This window comes from Tursiops truncatus, chromosome 4 (assembly GCF_011762595.2).
Source record: "Tursiops truncatus isolate mTurTru1 chromosome 4, mTurTru1.mat.Y, whole genome shotgun sequence".
NCBI lineage: Eukaryota > Metazoa > Chordata > Mammalia > Artiodactyla > Delphinidae > Tursiops > Tursiops truncatus.
The window spans coordinates 21,509,310-21,532,875 of NC_047037.1; the positions used below are offsets into that span (position 1 = coordinate 21,509,310).

At 37.6% G+C, this 23,566-nt stretch overlaps 1 long non-coding RNA gene across 1 annotated transcript; it reads left to right on the forward strand.

Annotated features, from left to right (window-relative positions):
- The first annotated feature begins 243 nt into the window (after positions 1 to 243).
- Positions 244 to 23,566, forward strand: LOC141278536 (uncharacterized). Its single transcript, XR_012331320.1, has 5 exons — positions 244 to 274; positions 3,606 to 3,764; positions 4,973 to 5,131; positions 7,681 to 7,730; positions 23,508 to 23,566. It is a non-coding gene; the product is annotated as an uncharacterized lncRNA (long non-coding RNA).

The following is a 23,566-nucleotide window of genomic DNA, read 5'->3' on the forward strand; positions in this document are numbered from 1 at the left end:
TGGAGGAAAGTGTTTTTCCTATCTGGACAGCTCTGCTAATAACCATCTGATCAGGTGCAGATAGGCTGATTTCACTTGAAAAAATATATAATTAATTCTACTCATATTAAAGATACTTTAAAAATCAATTAATATGCTGTAATACATCTATCTTCAATTTCTTTTCTAATGGTAACTTGTTTTAATTTTATTATTTCTCTCTCTCCTAATTGCTTTTTTCTATCCCAGTAGTTGGACAGCATACACGTTCTTCAGCGTTTTGAACCTCTGGAAAGTATGTATAATCCAGTAATGTTCAGCAATATTTGAATCAGGTTTGAATCAGCAACATTTGAATCAGAATTATCTAATATCCACTTTCTTCTTTAATCAATTTTTAGTGGTTCAAAGAGGAAAGATTGTCCTATAGAAACTAAGAGAATTATTTTGTGTAATTTTATTTATTTGTAAATCAGATAATCATCAGATCTTATATATTATTTGGTCCTACACTTAGTCCTTCTCTCCACCCCCATCATTCACCTTTTATAGATGAGGGGGAAAAAAGAGCAGAAAAACTAAATGACTTAGCAAGAGAAAAGCAGAATCTCGATTTACTGAATTCCAGTCCATGATCCTTGCTTTGGAAGTAGGAAAAATGAGGACAGTCAACATGAAGCTTGTCCTTTATCAGTAAAGCATTCCTGACCCTTAAAGTAACAACTCTACACATTAGTTGGGCTACAGCATAAAGCTTTTAACTCTTCTTGGCCCTTTTTCTATTTGCAAGTTGCAATGATATTGATCATCTTACCACAGTTCACAAACTGACTATTTCATGATGCAAAGTATAATCTCATTAAAATATTTTTATAAGTCAAGTTTTCTGAATACAGGTATTATATAAAACATGATCAGTCTTACTCCGTATGGTTTCCATCTTTGTTGTTATGTGAAAAAAAACATCTTTAAACCATTTTGCCCTGAGCTTAAAATAAATGTTTTAAATTCTAAAGGACTTATATACTTATAAGGGTTATAAAATATTTTGATGTTTGAATCAATTGTGTATGTTTCAAATAAAATTTTTAAAACGCTGTTTTTCTTTATACCCTAAGAAATGCTGCACAAATACTTCTTGAGGACCATTTTCACTACTTCTAATTTAAGATGACTTTCTCATTTTGTTTTTTAATGATGGCAGGTTTTGAAACTAGTTATAGATACCATGCTAAAAACAACCTGGACAAGATAGCTTACATTGTAACTGAAGACAGAGGCAGCCAGCTTTATTCAGAATGATGCTGAGACACATTAGCGGCTGTCCACCTACTATTCCTTCATGAAACAGGATCTAACAACCCCACAGGAATTCCATCTGACACAGACAAAATTCCATTTCACCCCTACTACACAATTAAAGACATTCTAGGTGCCTTACTACTAATCGAGTTGAGGCTCTCAGGTCATTGACTGTATGGACCAGAAGTCATGACAATGCAAGAGACCTTTCAGATGCACCAACTTCTGTTGTCCCTGCCCCAGGCAAGAAGTCAGAGAATGGAAGTCTAATCCATTGTTTCTTCCTGATCCAACTCCTTATCGCATGGCTATGCTCCTTCCAAAACTACAGAGGAGGGGATTTCCTACTGGCTCTGCCAGTCAGAATGGAAGATTGGTGGGGAGGGGGAAACCAAATTATTTCACCTAAGAAAAATCACAAAGGGCTTTTTCTTATGGGTTCATGCTCTTCAATGGTAATTGGTGGGTCAAGCACAGATTAGGGTTGTTTAGTCAGTGACCACAATTCTATCAGTTGTGTCTACTGAATTAGAAATTTACCTATCACCTAGAACAGAAGTCACACACATTTATCTAAATGTCTCTTTGGATCCCTAGATAAGGTGTTGCTAAGCATACACTTATGCTTTTAGAATTAGAAGAGATTTTAGATAACTTTACACTACCCATCACAACCCAGTGTCTTGCTACAGATAAAGAAACAGTGGTTCAGAAAGATTTAAGTGCCTGATGACGGTGTTACGTTCAGCTGGTGGCAGTGCTGGAACTAGAAAGCAGATGTTCTGGGTTACAGTTTGTTACTCTTCTACAACCTGTGCAGCTCTAGGAAAATTGTTTGCTGCAGGGAGAAGAAAAGCAGCTTTAAATAGAGACCAACCAGAATTTTGAATTCTATGTATGTTACCTACTTAAATGTGTACAGTCTACTTAACCTCTTTGGGGCTCAGTGTTCTTATACATAAAATACATATAATAATACCCCACAGAATTACTTTTAAAAGACATATTATGTTAAGTATGAGTGTTTACTAAATATTAATGTATTAATGTAAATATATATTAATTTATACATTTACATTAATTAATATATTTACATTAATACATTAACATTTAGTAAATGCTGATACTTAATAATTATGGGTTTTTTTTAATTTATTTATTTAATTTATTTATTTTTGTCTCTGTTGGGTCTTCGTTGCTGTGCACAGGCTTTCTCTAGTTGCAGCGAGCGGGGGCTACTCTTCGTTGAGGTGTGCAGGCTTCTCATTGCAGTGACTTCTCTTGTTGCAGAGCACGGGCTCTAGGCACGTGGGCTTCAGTAATTGTGGCACACGGGCTCTAGAGCGCAGGCTCAGTAGTTGTGGCGCACGGGCTTAGTTGCTCCTCGGCATGTGGGATCTTCCTGGACCAGGGCTCGAACCCATGTCCCCTGCATTGGCAGGCGGATTCTTAACCACTGCGCCACCAGGGAAGCCCAATAATTAAGTGTTTGGATTGTCTATAGAATGGAGATAATAATAGTACATATCACCTGGATTTTTTTGAAGATTAAATAGTAAATAAATGTAAACTGCTCAGAACAGCACCTGGCACATAGTACAGTGCTCAAAAAATGTCAGTTGTTATTTCCAGGTATTATACTTTATCATTACTGTTTTTGTAATAATAACCTTGTATTTAGCATGAATCTTCACTTCTAATCCTTGATTCTTTTGGATATTCTAGGAATATCCAAAAGATATTTGCTTCATATTCATGGCTTGGTTTTCTTCTCATATCCTGTAAGTGCAGCCTCCTAAGATTAAAGTAAGCCGTGATGTAGTAAAGCTAATCAAAATGACAAGCCTACTCAATTTATGGAACATTTATCCCATGATAGATTTTTTTCTGATTTCTCTAGTTTTACTTGTATTCGTGGTGTGTGTGTGTGTGTGTGTGTGTGTTTAGTTCTGTGAAGTTGTATCACTTGTGTAGATTCCTGTATCCACCACCACAATACAGATACCCAACAGTTCAGCACTACAAAAATTCCCTTTTATAACCACACCCACAATAAAATTAGAAAGGGAACTGGCTGTTTTATAGCAGGTGGTAATCAAGCTTCCTCTGTGTCCTAAAGGAAAATGTGGCCCCATCCTTCAAAGTTCCTCCCTGCAAAGACATTCTTGAAGAGTAGGAGTGAAGTGCCAGAGATCCATGGAGGACTATCTCTCCCAACAACAGTTTCCCTAGTTCTTCAGTGAGTTAAGAAACACATCTAGGTGGTGTGTATGTGTACATGTATAAATGTAGCATCTTCGCCTCTGTCACTGCTTCATTTACAGCTGGAGGTGCAGTGTCCTGGCATCACCACTGGCTTTGTCATGGAACACTGGAACCTGTGAAGGGTGGTGTACAGCATCCAAAAAGAGAAGAAAGAAAATGTGATGTGAGTGCATGGGCCATGCTCCACCTACAGCTGTGGTTCGGATTCTGTTTTTGAGGTAACCTAATGTTAAAATAATGTATTTAGAATTTTCTCTACCTGGGGTAACCAACTTCAGAATGATATTGTTTCAGTCCACTATCTCATGTTAAGTGAATTGAGGTTTATAATATCACTGATAAAATGAATATAGTAGTATGGTGAAAGAGTTAACCAGCTGACATCAAAATATTTTCAAAGATTGCTAATGGATTGCATGGTATTTTTCCAAAATGTGAGCTCTTTTTTTGATGATTTCAGCAGTTGATAAAGGTAAAAAGAGTAATAACTCATTAAAAACCTTATGAGAGAAATAACCTGACCTAATCTATTTTTTTAGTACAGGTAAAACTCATAATAGGTCATATTATAGCATTTTTTCAGTAAAAAAAACCCAACATTGCCTTTATTTCAGTGGCTACAAATAATTCCTTATTGTCTAACAAATTTGACAAAAGAAATTCACAGAAATATTTCCTGGATTTTTTTAAAGATTCCTTTCTGAATGCCTTACAATCCAGCTAAGTTCATCATGTACATCCAGTAAACTTTTCGAGTTCCCATTTTATTTCACCGTATCATCAGGCATTGCTTATGTGATAAAAAGGCCATTGTAGCAAAAAGAAAATGTGGATAAACTGAAGTGTGGGGAGAAAAGAGTGTATTATTCCCATGACCAAGTGACATTAGCACATTTACCCTATAGCACGTGCCAGGGTCCCCCTTTTAGAAGGAGAGTCTTTTTGGTGTCCTAGGATACCTTAAAGAAGACAGTGAATTTAGCCTACAGAAGCTTATGTGATTATATGGATTGTGTGAAGTGCACAGCACCATACATACCTCCTTGCTTTTTCATGTGGCTTCCTGAACTGGAGGAGTTTTCCTCCCAATCCCCAGTCCTCATCCTTTGCTATGTTGAAAAGAATTTAGGAATTAGTTCACATCATACCTCTTGACACAAGTTCCCCCTAATGCTTCATTTAAGGATGAAGAAAGAGCATTGCCTGGTAATTTTAAGATGTTGTCCAGCTTAGCTCTTAACTAGTTGCATAGTACCTAACCTTTCCTAACTCTTAACCCTTTCTTCATTTGAAATTACATAACTTCTATATCCTTTTCATGCACTGTTTTTATGCTATCTCAATATAAACTGCTTCTAATTAGAAGATTAAAACATGTATTTTAACACTTTTCAATCATCACAAAGTCTCATTCTTGTCTTTCTAGGTCAAATCACTCAATGGTGTATCCAACGTGGGCAGTGTTACTCAGAAGTGGAATGGTGTGTTATCTGCAATGAGCGATGCTGACCACTTTGAAGTTCACTTCCCATTAGACCTGGATGTGATGATGAAAGCCATCTTTTCTGGAGCTTGCTTCCTCACGGTAAGTCTGTCACTTTTGAGTTATCTTGAAAATGTTATCCTTTCTGATGGGAAGTAGTACAGGGTGCTGGGAAGGGAATAAATGTGACAACTAGGATATCTCCTGACTCCGCCACTCACTAGGTACATGACTTGTGACAAGATTCAATTGAAAAGGTCAGTCAGTAAATTTTAGTTATTTATTAACCTACACCGAAGCCAAGGGCGTGTCTAGTACATCTGAAATGCTCAATTAATGTTGAATAAATGAATGACAGAATGAATAAAAGTCCTGTTGTTTGTAAGACATTGCTAGGTATTTAAGGAGATTCAAAGATGAACAGAATAGTACTCTATCCCTCAGCAAGTGTAAAGCAAGAATATATAATTAAAGTATGAAACTCACCAAGAGTTATTGATATAAAATAATTAATCAGTTTATACATGTGTGTCATATGATTCTCAAAACTACATCATGAGACAGGTATCAGTTAACTGTCCTTTTTAGAGACAAAGCTGAAATTTCATTAGGAGTTCATAGTAGGCAGATGGGGTGCTGAGGAATCTCTTCCCTCAGATGTAATTGTAAGAAAGGGAGTTGGAAAGAAAGGGAAAAACATGAAAGGTCCTGGAAGAGGGGATGCAGAACAGGTAGAATTTAGCTGATACAAGAGCTGTTGAGCTTATGAGTCTCAAAGTTCCAACAGAAACTTGGTGAGGCAGCCTGCTGTCCTAACCCTGTTTGCCCAGTCCCCCGATAGGCTGGTGGTCATTGTCACTGGTGTGTGTGGCAGAGCAGGGGGAGGTGCTGGGATGACTGTGGCTCATCCACTCTTGAGGTTAAAGCTGTATTCAGTTTACTCAGCCTTGTGTGTATCTTAGAGCGTCTATCCATGTAACATTTTCTGGATTCTACGGAACCAAAATATGTGTGCCCTAACATAACACATTATAAGGCAAATGATTTATGCTGGAAACCTATATATAAGTGTAGCTTTAAAAAAATAAATAGTAAGTTCTAAATGCATTATATAATTAGATAGCTTAATAGTTGCCCATTACATTTTCCTGTGGTTCTTAGTTCTGCTGCTTCTCAACAAAGACCAGTCATGTGAAATCAAATAATTTTTCTATATATAGTTGTTAGGTTTACCTTAAAACTTAATTGCAGGCCAGATGGATATGCATCTGGGTAAATATGGAGGAAAAAAATCCTAATGATGAAATAGGTGGGATACTGTAACCGATTACCTATAACAACAGTGATGCTAATGATGATAAGAGCAGCTAGCCCTTTTTAGTGCTTGCTATATTCTAGGCATGGTTCTGGTTCTAACTACTTTCCATATAGTAATTAATTTAATTCTTATATGTTAGATAAAGTACTATAATAATTCTCATTTTAAAGATGAGAAAACTGAGGTTAGGTATCTTGTTCAAAGTCATCCAGTTAGCTAAATGTCCGAAAGCCACTATCGAAGGTGGTTCCAGAGGCTACACCCTAAACCACTGTGCCATGTGCCTTTTTCATCTCTGTGTGATATTTGGTTTCTTTCTGTGTTAGGAAGAAAAGTAGAGTAAAATGGTGGCATGTTGCCTCTAGAAGCCCATGAGTCTCCAAGCAGGTCTTGTCTGAGGTTACACTCTATGAGCAGTTTGCTTTTCCTTCTGCTGGTGTCCCAGTGGTGCAGCCAATTGAAGACCACTTTTTATGTTATTCTGTCAGTTTGATGCTTCCCAATTTCTGTATGTGTTTTAAATATGAACCCCTAAACAACAAGTGCAAATCTTGATTATGAATTCTCAGTGGACAGTTTTTTCCCTACCTCTGGCACAGGCCAGTGCAGTCAAGCTTTTTATTAATCCTCATTTGCCGGTGGGTAAATTTTTTGTAGTCTATCCTTTATACCGGATTGTGTCCCTTTGAGTGTTCCCACTTTGTTGGGGCATCTCTATTACAATACATTTATTGCTCAGGCCCACTGCCTTGCCACAATTGATGAAATCAAATCACCTTGCTAAGGAAGATTGGCAACTCTTAGGAGCCAAAGAAAATGTCTTTGTAACACTCGAATTTTCAGACTTTTCCTTACTTTTTGCCGCACAGATTTCTCTAACTTCCCTAGGTGTTTGGCTTTGCATGGAAATAGGTTTTAATTATACAGTTGTCCCTTGAACAACAAGGGTTTGAACTGCAGGTCCACTTGTATGCAAATTTTTTCAAGAAATATGTGGTATAGTACTACATGATCCACACTTGGTTGAATCCACGAATGCAGAACTGTAAAGTTATATGTGGGTTTTTGACTGCACAGAGGATCAGTGCTCCCACTGCCTGCATTGTTCAGGGGTCATCTGTACTTTAGTCAGCACATTTAGATTTTCACAGTATCTACTTTGCACATTGCCAGAAATGGAAGTGACAGTTGTGAAAAGGGGACATAGATTTTAGTGCCAAAAACATAGGAAGAATGTTCAAGCTTCAACATAACAATTAAAATAATTTTCTTCTTGTGAATTATTAATTGTTGGCAATGACTAAAAAAGATACTCCTTTGTTTTCTGTTTGAGATGACAAATATGATGTTTCTGCCATATGGAATTTCAAATCATCTGAAAAGGTTTGTTTCTACTACTGTTTTTTAGATAAAACATTATTCAGTTAATATGGTAGCAACTGGGTGGGGGGTGCCTTCAAGATGGCAGAAGAGTAAGACATGGAGATCACCTTCCTCCCCACAAATACATCAGAACTACATCTACATGTGGAACAACTCCTACAGAACACCTACTGAACTCTGGCAGAAGACCTCAGACTTCCCAAAAGCTTTCCTTTTGCCATTTGACCTAGGGTTCTGACTGGTTGTTTTTTGTTTTTTTTGCTTTTTTCTTTTAGTATAGTTTTTACCGCTTGTTATCATTGGTGGATTTGTTTTTTAGTTTGGTTGCTCTATTCTTTTTTTTTAATTACTTTTTAATTTTTAATAATTTTTCCATTTTAATAAATTTATTTTATTTTATTTATTTATTTTTTCTTTCTTTCTTTTTCTCACTTTTCTTCTGAGCCATGTGGCTGACCCTTTTCTTCTGAGCCATGTGGTGCTCAGGACGGGTGTCAGGCCTGAGCCTATGAGGTGGGAGAGCTGCGCTCAGGGCATTGGTCCACCAGAGACCTCCTGGCCCCACGTAATATCATTTGGCGAGAGCTCTCCCAGAGATCTCCATCTCAACACTAAGACCCATCTCCACTCAATGACCAGCAAGCTACAGTGCTGGACACCCTATTCCAAACAACTAGCAAGACAGGAACACAAACCAAACCATTAACAGAGAGGCTGGCTAAATTAATAATAAGTTCACAGACACCCCAAAACACACCACCAGATGCGGTCCTACCCACCAGAAAGACAAGATCTAGCCTCATCCACCAGAACAAAGGCACCAGTCTCCTCCACCAGGAAGCCTACACAACCCACTGGACCAACCCTACCCACTGGGAGCACACATCAAAAACAACAGGAACTACAAACCTGCAGCGTGCGAACATGAGACCCCAAACACAGTAAGTTAAGCAAAATGAGAAGACACAGAAATACACAGCAGATGGAAGATCAAGGTAAAAACCCACCAGACCAAACAAAAGAAGAGGAAATAGGCAGTTAACCTGAAAAAGATTTCAGAGTAATGATACTAAAGATGATCCAAAATCCTGGAAGTAGAATGGAGAAGATACAAGAAACATTCAACAAGGACCTAGAAGAACTAAAGAGCAAACAAACAATGATGAACAATACAATAAATGAAATTTTAAATTCTTTACAAGGAATCAATAGCAGAATTACTGAAGCAGAAGAACGATAAGTGATCTGGAAGATAAATAGGGGAAATAACTGCCACAGAGCAGAATAAAAAAATAAAGAATGAAAAGAATTGAAGACAATCTCAGAGACCTCTGGGACAACATTAAACGCACCAGCATCCGAATTATAGGGGTCCCAGAAGAAGAAGATTAAAAAAAGGGACTGAGAAAATATTTGAAGAGATTATAGTTGAAAACTTCCCTAATATGGGTAAGGAAATAGTCAGTCAGGTCCAGGAAGCACAGAGTCCCATGCAGGATAAATCCTAGGAGAAACATGCCAGGACACATATTAATCAAACTATTAAAAATTAAATTCAAAGAAAAAATATTAAAAACAGCAACAGAAAAGCAACAATTAACATACAAGGGAATCCCTGTAAGGTTAAGAGTTGATCTTTCAGCAGAAACTCTGCAAGCCAGAAGGGACTGGCAGGACATATTTAAAGTGATGAAAGGGAAGAATCTACAACCAAGATTACTCTGTCCAGCAAGGATCGCATTCAGATTCGATGGAGAAATTAAAACCTTTACAGACAACCGAAAGCTAAAAGAATTCAGCACCACCAAACCAACTTTACAACAAATGATAAAGGAACTTCTCTAGGCAGGAAACACAAGAGAAGGAAAAGACCTACAATAACAAACCCAAAACATTTAAGAAAATGGTAATAGGAACATACATATCAATAACTACCTTAAATGTAAATGGATTAAATGCCTCAACCAAAAGACATAGACTGGCTGAATGGATGCAAAAACAAGACCCATATATATGCTGTCTACAAGAGACCCACTTCAGACCTAGGGACACATACAGACTGAAAGTGAGGGGATGGAAAAGGATATTCCATGCAAATGGAAATCAAAAGAAAGCTGGAGTAGCAATTCTCATATCAGACAAAATAGACTTTAAAATAAAGACTATTAGAAGAGACAAAGAAGGACAGTATATAATGATCAAGGGATCAATCCAAGAAGAAGATATAACAATTGTAAATATTTATGCACCCAACAGAGGAGCACCTCAAAACATAAGGCAAATGTTAACATCCATAAAAGGGGAAATCGACAGTAACATAATCATACTAGGGGACGATAACACCCCACTTTCACCAATGGACAGATCATCCAAAATGAAAATAAATAAAGAAACACAAGCTTTAAATGATACATTAAACAAGACGGATTTATTTGATATTTATAGGACATTCCATCCAAAAACAGCAGATTACACTTTCTTCTCAAGTGCTCATGGAACATTCTCCAGGATAGATGATATCTTGGGTCACAAATCAAGCCTTGGTAAATTTAAGAAAATTGAAATTGTATCAAGTATCTTTTCCGACCACAAGGCTATGAGACTAGATATTAATTACAGGAAAAAAAATATGAAAAAAATACAAACACATGGAGGCTAAACAATACACTACTAAATAACCAAGAGACCACTGAAGAAGTCAAAGAGGAAATAGAGAAATGCCTAGTAACAAATGACAATGAAAACATGACAATGCAAAACCTATGGAAAGCAACAAAAGCAGTTCTAAGAGGGAAGTTTATAACAACACAATCCACCTCAAGAAACAGGAAACATCTCAAATAAACAACTTAATCTTACACCTAAAGCAATTAGAGAAAGAAGAACAAAATAACCCCAAAGTTAGCTGAAGGAAAGAAATCATAAAGATCAGATCAGAAATAAATGAAAAAGAAACAAAGGAAATGATAGCAAAATCAATAAAACTAAAAGGTGGTTCTTGAGAAGATAAGCAAAATTGATAAACTATTAGCCAGACTCATCACGGAAAAAAGGGAGAAGACTCAAATCAATAGAGCTAGAAATGAAAAAGAAGTAATAGCTGACACTGCAGAAATACAAAGGATCGTGAGAGATTACCACAAGCCACTATATGCCAATAAAATGGACAACCTGGAAGAAATGGACAAATCTTAGAAAATCAGAGTCATCTGAGACTGAACCAGGAAGAAATAGAAAATATGAACAGACCAATCACAAGCACTGAAATTGAAACTGTGATTAAAAATCTTCCAACAAACAAAAGCCCAGGACCAGATGGCTTCACAGGCGAATTCTGTCAAACATGTAGAGAAGAGCTAACACCTATCCTTCTCAGACTCTTCCAAAATATAGCAGGAGGAACACTCCCAAACTCATTCTACGAGGCAACCATCACCCTGATAGCAAAACCAGGCAAAGATGCTACAAAAAAAGAAAACTACAGAACAATATCACTGATGAACATAGATACAAAAATCCTCAATAAAATACTAGTAAACAGAATTCAACACCACATTAAAAGGATCATACACCATGATCAAGTGGGGTTTATCCCAGGAATGCAAGGATTCTTCAATATGCACAAAATCAATCAATGTGATAAACCATATTAAGAAATTGAAGGAGAAAAACCATATGATCATCTCAAGAGATGCAGAGAAAGCTTGTGACAAAATTCAACACCCATTTATGATAAAAACCCTGTAGAAAGTAGACATAAAGGGAACTTACCTCAACATAATAAAGGCTATATATGACAAACCCACAGCCAACATCATTCTCAATTGTGAAAAACTGAAACCATTTCCACTAAGATCAGGAACAACACAAGGTTGCCCACCCTCACCACTATTATTCAACATAGTTTTGGAAGTTTTAGCCATAGCAGTCAGAGAAGGAAAAGAAATAAAAGGAATCAAAATCTGAAAAGAAGTAAAACTGTCACTGTTTGCAGATTACATGATACTATACATAGAGAATCCTAAAGATGCTACCAGAAAGCTACTAGAGCTAATCAATGAATTTGGTAAAGTAGCAGGATACAAAATTAATGCACAGAAGTCTCTTGCATTCCTATACACTAATGATGAAAAATCTGAAAGAGAAATTAAGGAAACACTCCCATTTACCACTGCAACAAGAAGAATTAAATACCGAGGAATAAACCTACCTAAGGAGACAGAGACCTGTATGCAGAAAACTATAAGACAGTGATGAAAGAAATTAAAGATGGTACAGACAGATGGAGAGATATACCATGTTCTTGGATTGGAAGAATCAACATTGTGAAAATGACTACCCAAGGCAATCTACAGATTCAATGCAATCCCTATCAAACTACCAATGGCATTTTTCACAAAACTAGAACAAAAAATTTCACAATTTGTATGGAAAAACAAAAGACCCAGAATAGCCAAAGCAATCTTGAGAAAGAAAAACAGAGCTGGAGGAGTCAGGCTCCCTGACTTCAGTCTATACTACGAAGCTACAGTAATCAATACAGTATGGTACTGGCACAAAAACAGCAATATAGATCAGTGGAACAGGATAGAAAGCCCAGAGCTAAAACCATGCACATATGGTCACCTTATCGTTGATAAAGGAGGCAAGAATATACAATGGAGAAAGGGCAGCCTCTTCAATATGTGGCACTGGGAAAACTGGACAGCTACATGTAAACGAATGAAAGTAGAACACTCCCTAACACCATACACAAAAAGAAACTCAAAATGGATTAAAAACCTAAATGTAAGGCCAGACACTATAAAACTCTCAGAGGAAAACATAGGCAGAACACTCCATGATGAAAATCACAGCAAGATCATTTTTGACCCACCTCTTAGAGAAATGGAAATAAAACCAAAAATAAGTGGGACCGAATGAAAGTTAAAATTTTTGCACAGCAAAGGAAACCATAAACAAGACGAAAAGACAACCCTCAGAATGGGAGTAAATATTTGCAAACGAAGCAACTGACAAGGGATTAATCTCCAAAATATACAGGCAGCTCAAGCAGCTCAATATCAAAAAAACAAACAACCCAATCCAAAAATGGGCAGAAGACCTAAATAGACATTTCTCCAAGAAGATATACAGATTGTCAACAAACACATGAAAAGATGCTCAACATCACTAATCATTAGAGAAGTGCAAATCAAAACTGCAATGAGGTATCACCTCACACCAGGCAGAATGGCCAGCATCAAAAAATCTACAAAGAATAAATGCTGGGGAGGGTGTGGAGTAAAGGGATCCCTCTTGTGCTGTTGGTGGGAATGTAAATTGATGCAGCCACTATGGAAAACAGTATGGAGGTTCCTCAGAAACCTAAAATAGAACTACCATACGACCCAGCAATCTCACTACTGGACATATACCCTGAGAAAACCATAATTCAGAAAGAGTCATGTACCAAAATGTTCGTTGCAGCTCTATTTATATTAGCCAGGACATGGAAACAACCTAAGTGTCCATTGACAGATGAATGGATAAAGAAGATGGGGTACATATATTCAATGGAATATTACTTGGCCATAAAAAGAAGTGAAATTGAGTTATTTGTAGTGAAGTGGATGGACCTAGAGACTGTCATACAGAGTGAAGTAAGTCTGAAAGAGAAAAACAAATACCATATGCTAACACATATATATGGAATCTAAAAAAAAAGGTTCTGAAGAAACTAGGGGCAGGACAGGAGTAAAGACGCAGACATAGAGAATGAAGTTGAGGATATGGGGAGGGGGAAGGGTAAGCTGGGACGAAGTAAGAGAGTGGCATGGACATATATACACTACCAAATATAAAATAGATAGCTAGTGGGAAGCAGCCACGTAGCACAGGGAGATCAGCTCGGTGCTTTGTGTCCACCTAGAGGGTTTGGATAGGGAGGGTGGGAGGGAGATGCCCGAGGGAGGAGATATGGGGATGTATGTATATGTATAGCTGATTCACTTTGTTATACAGCAGAAACTAACACACCATTGTTAATCAATTATACTCCAATAAAAATGTTTAAAAAATATATATGGTAGCAACTCTTTTATGATCCAGGACACAGAAGAATTTATTTTGGAAGAATTGCTGAAACCATGTTTTTCCTGAAAATTTCAGGAGCATGTTTGCTCAGTTGTCTACACTAACAATCACTGAACATTATTTACTCTTTTTTTGTTAAAAATAAGCAAAACAGATTGAGAAAATAAACAATTTTAGAAACTCTTGCTTATGCAAGTTTAGGCAGATGAGGGATGCCAGAGAAAATAATTAAAATGAAAACATATTTGTCTAGTTTTTTAAAAAATTATTGCTGCTGGAAGCCTTTTCCACCTTCTCCGCTATAAAACTGAATGAAACAAGCCTACAAAATGGGGCAGCACTAACTCATAGCTTTCTTTACTAAAATATACTCATTTTCTTAGCCAAAATTATGTCAGTTCTAATTAGAACATTTTAATGAATAGAAGCAAAGAATTTTAAAGTTAGAAGGAACATTAAGGACTGTCTACATTCTAATGTACAAATAGGAAGCTGAAAAGCTCTAGTTTGTGTATCCAAAGTTACACTGGGAATTAGTAATAGAACCAGAACTATGACTACGCACTCCCCCTTTCTGTCCAGTATTTTTGGAACCACACCAAAAATTTGATTTAAATCATTTCAAGGTACTTTCATAACAATGACATTTTAATTAATAATTATTCTAAATTAATTCTAAATGATTTTTAAGCACATGCAAATAGAGCCCATTTCAATAATCCAGACTGATCTCACAGCAATCCTCTAACTATGAAGGAAGAAGCAAATTACTGTTACAAAAAAAAAAAACTTTAAAAATGTCTATATCATGGATGACATAGAGATTTATTTTATTTCAAACATTGATACACTTGTATCTTTATTGTCATGCCTACCATTCACATCTGAGTTTAATTTCTTTTATTAATATAGCTACTTTTAGATTTTTTTGTAAAAGGATATTTAGCATTTGACAGATTCACTTGTACTGAGGTAGTTTAATTATTGGTGGCACAATATAAGATGAGACCAGACAGAATCAAACTATTACCTTGATTAGGAGAAGGGAAATGTATCTATTTAATGGGCAATGCCCAGATGTGACCTAGCCTTCCTGCTGGCCTGACAAAAGACTTAACTGGGGATGTGGGAATATCTTATTCAGGGGTCTAGCAGATTCATAGTCAGCTATGACCTGGGGACTGCTACACTGTTTCCTTTATTTTTACAACAACTGTAATATTTCCATTTTTTCTTTTTTTTTATGTTTGTATATTTCTCTCTGTTCTGTATGTCTTTGTATGTTTCTGTCTACATGTAATCCATGCCACTAATTTGAGATATGGCTATGGCACCTGTCTGGACATGGATATCAGGGAGAGATTGTGCTGTTTTCTTCGCTGATAGCTTTATAATGTTCTAAGAGAGAACATGTTCATATTTTTTGCATTTCGAGAGGTCACTTTATACTATCACTGTTCTTTGTCAGTGAATAAAATCAATTGAGAGACATAGGAGTGAGAAACATGTTATCTTTATCCTGACAAAGGTGTTGAGAGGGCATGGTTATGTTCTTTGGGAACATAGTAAGTCCCCTACATACGAACCTTCAAGTTGCAAACTTTCAAAGATGTGAACGTGCATCTGGTTCCAGCAAGGAGCCATAACCTGTGCCATCAATGTCAGGCGTGAGTGAAATTGCAGCTTGCCCTCTGTCTCCTATCACTGACAATCCTTCAGCTCTACCATCTCCCACCTCCTCTCCCTCCTCGAGTCAGTAACTCTTCTTGCCTGTTCACTCGATGCCAACCCCTGTATGCCAGCTGTTACACTGTACTACTGTACTTTTCAAGGCACTGTATTGTAAGATTAAAAAGGTTTTCTTTATTTTCTGTGTTTGTTTGTTTTTTATATAGTACTTGTGTGAAAAGTATTATAAACCTATTACAGTACAGTACTATATAGCCAACTGTGTTAGTTGGGTACCTAGGCTAACTTAGTTGGACTTATGAACAAATTGTACTTACGAATGTGCTCTTGGAATGAAACTCGTTCGTATGTAGGGGACTTACTACAATAGACTTGTAGAAGGATGCAGATTGAGATTTACTCTTCTTGTCTCAGGCAGAGCCAAAAATCCACAGTCCTTTCTTATGGAGGCCTGCCACTATAAACTTTACTCCATGGAGGAGCTAGGAATGTATTCTCCCTGCAGACAGGCTGCCTCTCCAAAGAGAGTCAAAGATAAACAGGGCTGAACTCCTACCCAGCTTCTTTCAATCTCACCAGACCAATAAGTCATCCCTATTCCCTGAGGCAAGCAAATGAGGTGACAGAAAAGGTCAGGTGTGTTCTCTAGAGTCACTGTCTCTACATGGAAATTTCAGGAGTGGAGAGTAATTGTGGTAGAGGTGAGCTTGTCCCTTAAGTCTTTTCTCTTTTTTCATAATATCATAACCTGTGATTTCATTGATTTCACATGAAAACTTGGAATAAAGAGAAAATTTCCCATCCTACTATGCAGCTAGGTGTGATGACTTAGCAAAATTTGGGCCTACTAGATGTGAATTGTAGCAACTGTTTTAAAAGATAATTGGCACACACCATTTGCCTCTCTTTGAGTCTTTCCTGATTCCAGGGAACACCTTTCCTCATTTCAGGGAGTATCTTTTCTGGGACACCAGCTGATTTGGGGAATGAAAACCATGAATAGTTGAGCCACAGGGTAGGAAAAGCCTGGGTTCCTAAGAACTCCTTAGGGCTAATAGAGCTAACCTAAAGATATTATATGATTCCTGGACTGCCCAATGGCAGACTTTCATGTAACTTGTATCTTGTTCTGGGTCTCTGTTACTTGCACCTAAACATAATACTAAAAGATACATCTCTTAAAAAAATCAATTAGGTTATTCTATTTTAAATAATTGCTCAGTTAAATTCATCAATTCTTGGACAATTTTTATAATAGTCCATGACACATGATTTTCACTCATGATTTTCAAAAGAAAACACATGTTTTCTAAGTATGTAAATCATGAGTCATGGACTATTATAAAAATTGCCAAGAATTGATGAATTTAACTGAGCAATTAGGTTAATTGATTTTTTGAAATTGTTTTCCTAGGGCATATTCTTGTCAGAGTATAAGCAGACTAGGTTATTTGCAAATAGCTTCCTATAAGGTGGCATGTTGTTATACTTAACTGTAGGTAGGAAGTAATATCCTTCATACTGGTAGTTCCCAGTCCTCCATTTCTCTCCCTTTTTCTTGATTCTTAAATGAACTAAGTCTTTCACCATTTTCCCAAAATGTAAGGAAACCTCCTATGCACTGTGATCAAAACTTAATAAAATATGTAAAATTATTATCTTTTTAACTGGCTTAAGAAACATTTTTGAAGAGATTTGACTATTTAAAATTTATTTATCTGAATCAAGTAGGATGTTCAGTCTTCCTATGTTTCCAGTAAAATGTAATTACTCCTAGTCACATTGTCACATCTAAACTAAAATTCCTGTGGAGTCAGGAACAAGGCAAGATGTCCCCTCTCACCACTCATTTTCAGCATCGTGTTGGAAGTCCTAGCAAATGCAATAAGACAGGAAAAATAAGATCATCTATGTAGAAAATCTGAAAGGATCAACAACAAAAACTCCTGGAACTAATAAGGGATTATAGCAAGGTTGCAGGATACAAGGTTAATAGGCAAAAATCAATCACGTTCCCATACACCACCAATGAACACATGGAATTTGAAATTTGAAACACATTACCATTTACATTAGTACCCCCAATAAATGAAATACTTAGGTATAAATCTACCAAAATGTGTCCAAGACCTATATGAGGAAAACTACAGAACTCTAATAAAAGAAATCAAAGAACTAAATAAATGAAGAGATATTTCAAGTTCTTGGATAGAAAGACTCAATGTTGTCAAGATGTTAGTTCTTCCCAACTTGTGTATAAAATCAATGTGGTCTCAATCAAAATCCAGCAAGTTCTTTTGTGGATATAGGCAAACTGATTCTAAAGTTTATATGGAGAGGCAAAAGACACAAAATAGCCAACATAATTTTGAAAAAAGAAGAACAAAGTTGGAGGACTGACACTACCATACTTCAAGACCTACTGTAAAGTTATAGTAATCAAGAAAGTGTGGCACTGGTGAAAGAACAGACATATAGGTCAGTAGAACAGAATAGAGAGCCCAGGAATAGACCCACATGAATATGGTCAACTGATCTTTGATGATGAAGTGAAGATAGTCTTTTCAACAAATAGTGCCAGAGCAGCTGGACATTCACATGCAAAAATGAATCTAGACACAGACCTTAAACCCTTCACAAAAATTAACTCAAAATGGACCACAGACCTAAATGTAAAGTGCAAAACTATAAAACTCCTAGAAGATAACAGAGGAGAAAATCTAGGTGTCCATGGATTTGGCAATGAATTTTTAGATATAACACCAAAAGCATGATCCATGAGTGAAATAATTGATAGGCTGGACTTCATTAAATTTAAAAACTTCTGCTCTTTGGAAGAGAATGTCAACAGAATGAAAGACAAGCCACAGATTGGGAGAAAATATTTGCAGAAGACATATCTGATAAAGGACTATTACAAAAAATATACAAAGAACTCTTAAAATTCAACAATAAGAAGAAAACCAAAATAAAAAAATGGGCCTAAGACCTTAACAGATGCCTCACCAAAAGAAGATATACAGATGGTAAAATGGCATATGAAAAGGTGCTCCACATCATACGTCATCAGGGAAATGCAAATTAAAACAGCAGTGAGATACTACCATATACCTATTAGAATGGTCAAAATCCAGAATACTGACAACACCAAATGCTGGTGAGGATGTGGAATGACAGGAACTCTCATTAATTGCTAGTGGAAATACAAAGTGGTGCAGCCACTTTTAAAAACACTTCGGCAGTTTATTACAAAACTAAACATTCTTACTGCATGATCCAGCAAACCTGCTCCTTGGTATTTACCCAAAGAAGCTGAAAACATCTCCACCTAAAAACCTGCAATAAAGTATTACATGCAGACAATGGAGTATCATTCAGTGAAAAAAAAAAGACACAGAGGAAACTTAGATGTATAATAACTAAGTGAAGGAAATCAGCCTTGAGACGCTTCTTACTATATGATTTCAACTATGTGATATTCTGGCAAATATCAAAAAAGGCAAAACTATGGAAATAATAAAAAGATCAGTGGTTGCTAGGCAGGGGTTGGAAGGGATGGAGAAATGAACAGGCAGAGCATAGGATTTTTAGGGCAGTGAAACTACTCTGTATGACATTATGACGGTGAATGCATGTCATTATAAATTTGTCCACACCCATAGAATGTAAAACACCACGAGTGAACCCTAATGTAAACTATGGACTTTGTATGATGATGATAATGTCAGTGTAGGTTCATCAGTTTTTACAAATGTACTACTCTGATAGGGGATGTTGATGATGGCAAAGCTATGCATGTGTGGGAACAGTGGGTAAATGGTAAATCTCTACCTTCTGCTTAATATTGCTGTGAACCTAAAGCCGCTCTATAAAGTAGTCTATTAAAAACAAACAAAATTCTTATAGAGGCCTTGTAAATGACATTAATGAGTGAGGAATAATTACCGGGGATTGTTGCAAACTGGAGACCCCATCTAAAGGGGGAAGCTGATTGTTACCATCAGCAGATTGAGTCATCAGAGCATGTGAGAGTAATATGGACAGATTATCAGTCAGGGTAGTCTAGGTTATGCTGTGGTGACAACTCCTAAGTCTTAGTGGCTTATAAGAAAAAAGGTTTGTTCCTTGCTTACCCCATATGTCCAGTGCAAGTTATCAGAACACCTCTGCTCATCAGAGTTTCTCAAGGACATATGCTGGTAAGACTCCATATTGATTCAATCTTTCATAATTGCCAGGGTGTGAGGAGGTGTACAGTGCAACTCACAGACGGGATCTTAAAGTTTCTGCCCAGAAGTGAAGTACCTCACCTGAAGTCACAATTCATTGGTTAGCGCAAGCCATGTAGATACAACCAACTTAAATGAGTAAAAAAAAAAATGCAATCTTTTATACCTGGAAGGAAAGAAAAGAGTTTGTAAATAACGTTAATGACTACCCCACAGATGTTCTGGTTTTTTGTTTTTGTTTTCTTTTTCTTCAGAAGAGCTTATATGAAATCACTTCATATATAAATGTGGGCAAATAGTTACATTTTAAAAACACATCGTTAGGTTGATGATGCTTGTTGGCTTCTAGTTTTTCACTTTTATCAACTAACATCTTAGTAGAAGCTAGGATAAATTTGGCAGCTGAGTAAAGGCAGTGAAAGGCCCTAGGGATAAGGAAAATGAGAAAAATAGAGGGAAGCTTCTTGACTGGACACAGGCAGTGGTATCAAAGCTATACTTTCTCTCACTTCGAAGTTTGCCTGACCTGAATGCTTAAAATTAAAAAGACTAACAAGACCAAGTGTTGGTGAGAGTAGAGAGCAACTGGAACTCTCATAAATTGGTTTGCCATTTTGGAAAGCCATTTGGAAGTAGCTAATAAAACTAGACATATACTTTATTATTCAGCTATTTAACTTTTAGGTATATACTCAAGAAAAGTGAGTGCAAATGTTTACCAAAGGTCATGTACAATAATGTTTCTAGCAGCTATTTTCATAGCACCAAATTCAAAGATCCCAAAATATCCATCAATAGGAGAATAAAGTGTATTGTATTCACACAATGGAGTACCACAGTAATAAAAGGGAGAAACTGCGACGTACAACACAACATGGCAGATGGAAAAATCTCAGAAGGTGTCTGTATTAGGGTTCTCCAGAGAACCAAGAGAATGTATATATGGAATTGGCTCATTGGGTTTTGGAGACTAAGTCCCACAATCTGCAGTTGGGAAGCTGGAGACACAGGTGAGCTAATGGTATAATTCTAGTACAAGTCCAAGGCAGGAGAAAACTGATGTCCCAGCTCAGACAAAGAGAGAGTAAATTCTCCCTTACTCCACGTTCTCTATTCAGGCATCCAGCTGATCAGAAGAGAATCAACCATGTTGGGGAGGGCAATCTGCTTTGCTCAGTCTACTGACTCAAATATTAATGTCATCCAGAAACACCCTCACAGACTCACCCAGAATGTCTAACTCTATATTTGGGCACCCCATGGCCCTGTCAAATTGACACAGAAAACTAACCATCACAAGTCCACTCCTTGTCAATTTGGTATCCATACATATCTCCTTAAACCATACTTAATCTTTGAACACAGATAATAACAAGTTGATAATTCCACCTGACATGATAGGGCTATACTTCCTACAGTTGAAAACACACTGGGACTTCCCTGGTGGCACAGTGATTAAGAATCCACCTGCCAATGTAGGGTACACGGGTTCGAGCCCTGGTCTGGGAAGATCCCACATGCCGCGGTGCAACTAAGCCCATGCGCCACAACTACTGAGCCTGCGCTCTAGAGCCCGTGCTCTGCAACAGGAGAAGCCACTGCAGTGAGAAGCCTGTGCACCACAGCAAAGAGTAGCCCCCGCTCACCACAACTGGAGAAAGCCCGCACACAACAATGAAGACCCAATGCAGCCAAAATTTAATTAATTAATTAATTTAAAAAAGAGAAAAAAGAAAACACACTAACCTCTTCCCTAGAAGAGAAAGTCCTTGGGTGATGTTTACTCTTCTCCTGATATCCAGTAACTTATATACTATGATATAAAATTAATATGTAAATACCATGATAATAAGTCAATATATCTTATGTTACATGATAAGGGAATAGGAGAGGAAAACAAAGATATTTGCTCTACACACAACGTATAACAGAGTAAGGAATACTCAGTTGTAATTCTCAATTCTGTAACAGGTCACATGGTCATAGCTGGCATTTGTAATTGCCTTCTCCCACTATTTATTACCTTTGCCTTCAGACAGCACTTCAGCTGGTTGTGGTTTTCTACCTGGTGGAATTATCCAAACCTTCATTCCTAAATGTCATGGGACATTAGTAGTCCTGTCTGGATTGGGTTATTGTAGTTTTCCATTGACATTAACACAGGGCATAGTAATACCAAGAGATGCCCTAAAGGATCTCCTGTATTCCAGAATATTCTTCCTTACCTCCATTGTTGACTAGCCATCCAATATCCCCTTAGTAATCAGGATCAATCACCTCATCCAGTATAGTTACACCCTTCTTTGCCTGTTGACTCAAAGGCATGAAGAGTCCAAAGTGCCAGGGTGACCGTCTTCACTTTCAGAGTAAAGGAATCACTGTTTTGCCTCCTAGTGTGAGAATTCCTCACTCTGGTACTAAGGCTTCTAGGCCAGCAGAGCATAAGGTCACAGGAACAGGAAACATAAGTTTTGCTAATGGGTGATAGTGGTGCTGCTCCCATTTCCACCCCTAGATTCCTGGATTCCTGAATACTGGCTATCGAAGAAACAGCATTGTACTTTGGTTGCTGATTCAGAGCATATGTAACCTCCTGGAGAACCTTGCCCCAGCCTTGCAAGGCATTGCCACTTACTTGGTGCTGTAGCCAAATCTTCAAAAAGCTGTTTCACCATTATATCAATCCAGCTTCTTCAAGATGGTGAGGAACATGGTAACACCAGTGAATTCCATGAGCATAGGCCCATTGCCACACTTCTTTTGCTGTAATGTGTGTTCCTCAGTCAGAAGGAATGCTGTGTGAAATATCATGGTGAATAAGGCATTCTATAAGTCCACAGATGGTAGTTTTGGCAGAAGTCTTGCATGCAAGGAAGGCAAATTCATATCAGAGTAAGCGTCTATTCCAATAAGAACAAAACGCTGCCCTTCCATGATGTAAGAGTCCAATGCAGTCAACCTACCACCAGATAGCTGGCTGATTACCTCATGGAGTGATGCTATACCGGGGACTCAGTGTTAGTCTCTGCTGCTGGCAAATTGGCTACTCAGCCATGGCCATAGCCCAGTCATCCTTGGGGAGGGGAAGTTCTTGTTGCTGAGCCCATGTTGACCTCTATCCCTGCCACCATGGCCACTTTTTCCATGAATCCAATGGGCAGTGATGTGTGGCTGGGAAAGGAGTTGGCTAGTAGAGCAGAATGTCTCATCCTAGTTGCATGATTATTAAAATCCTCCTCTGCTAAGGTCACCCTTTGATGAGCATTCACATGGGACACAAATAATGTCATGTTTTTTTGTCCATTCAAAGAAGTCTACCCACATACCTCTTTCTCAAATTTCCTTGTCACCAATTTTCCAACCGTGTTCATTCCAAGTCTCTAACCATCTAGCCAAATGGTCATCCAGCCATTGACCATAGCCCATGAATCAGTATCACGCATCTGGCTTTTTATCCTTGCAAGCAAAGTGAACAACCATGTGTCCTGCCCAAAGCTCTGCTAACTGGAAGGATTTTCTTGACCACTGTCCTTCAGGGCTGTCCCAGAAAGGGGCTGTAGTGTTGCAGCTGTCCACGTCCAAGTGGCGCCTGCATATCATGGGGAACCATCTGTAAATCAAGCCTGAGTCTTCTCCTCCTCTGTGAGCTGATGGTAGGTGCAATCTGGGAGAGAGAGAGAGAGAGAGAGAGAGAGAGAGGGCGATGTGGCAGGAGTGGGGACCATGGACATTTGGGCCATTTTTTTCAAAACAACTAGTTACTCATTCTTATACTGTCTGACAGGTAATTCGTATGATTACTACTCATTTAAGGGAGGAGGATTTCTTGGGTGTTCTTCTTTA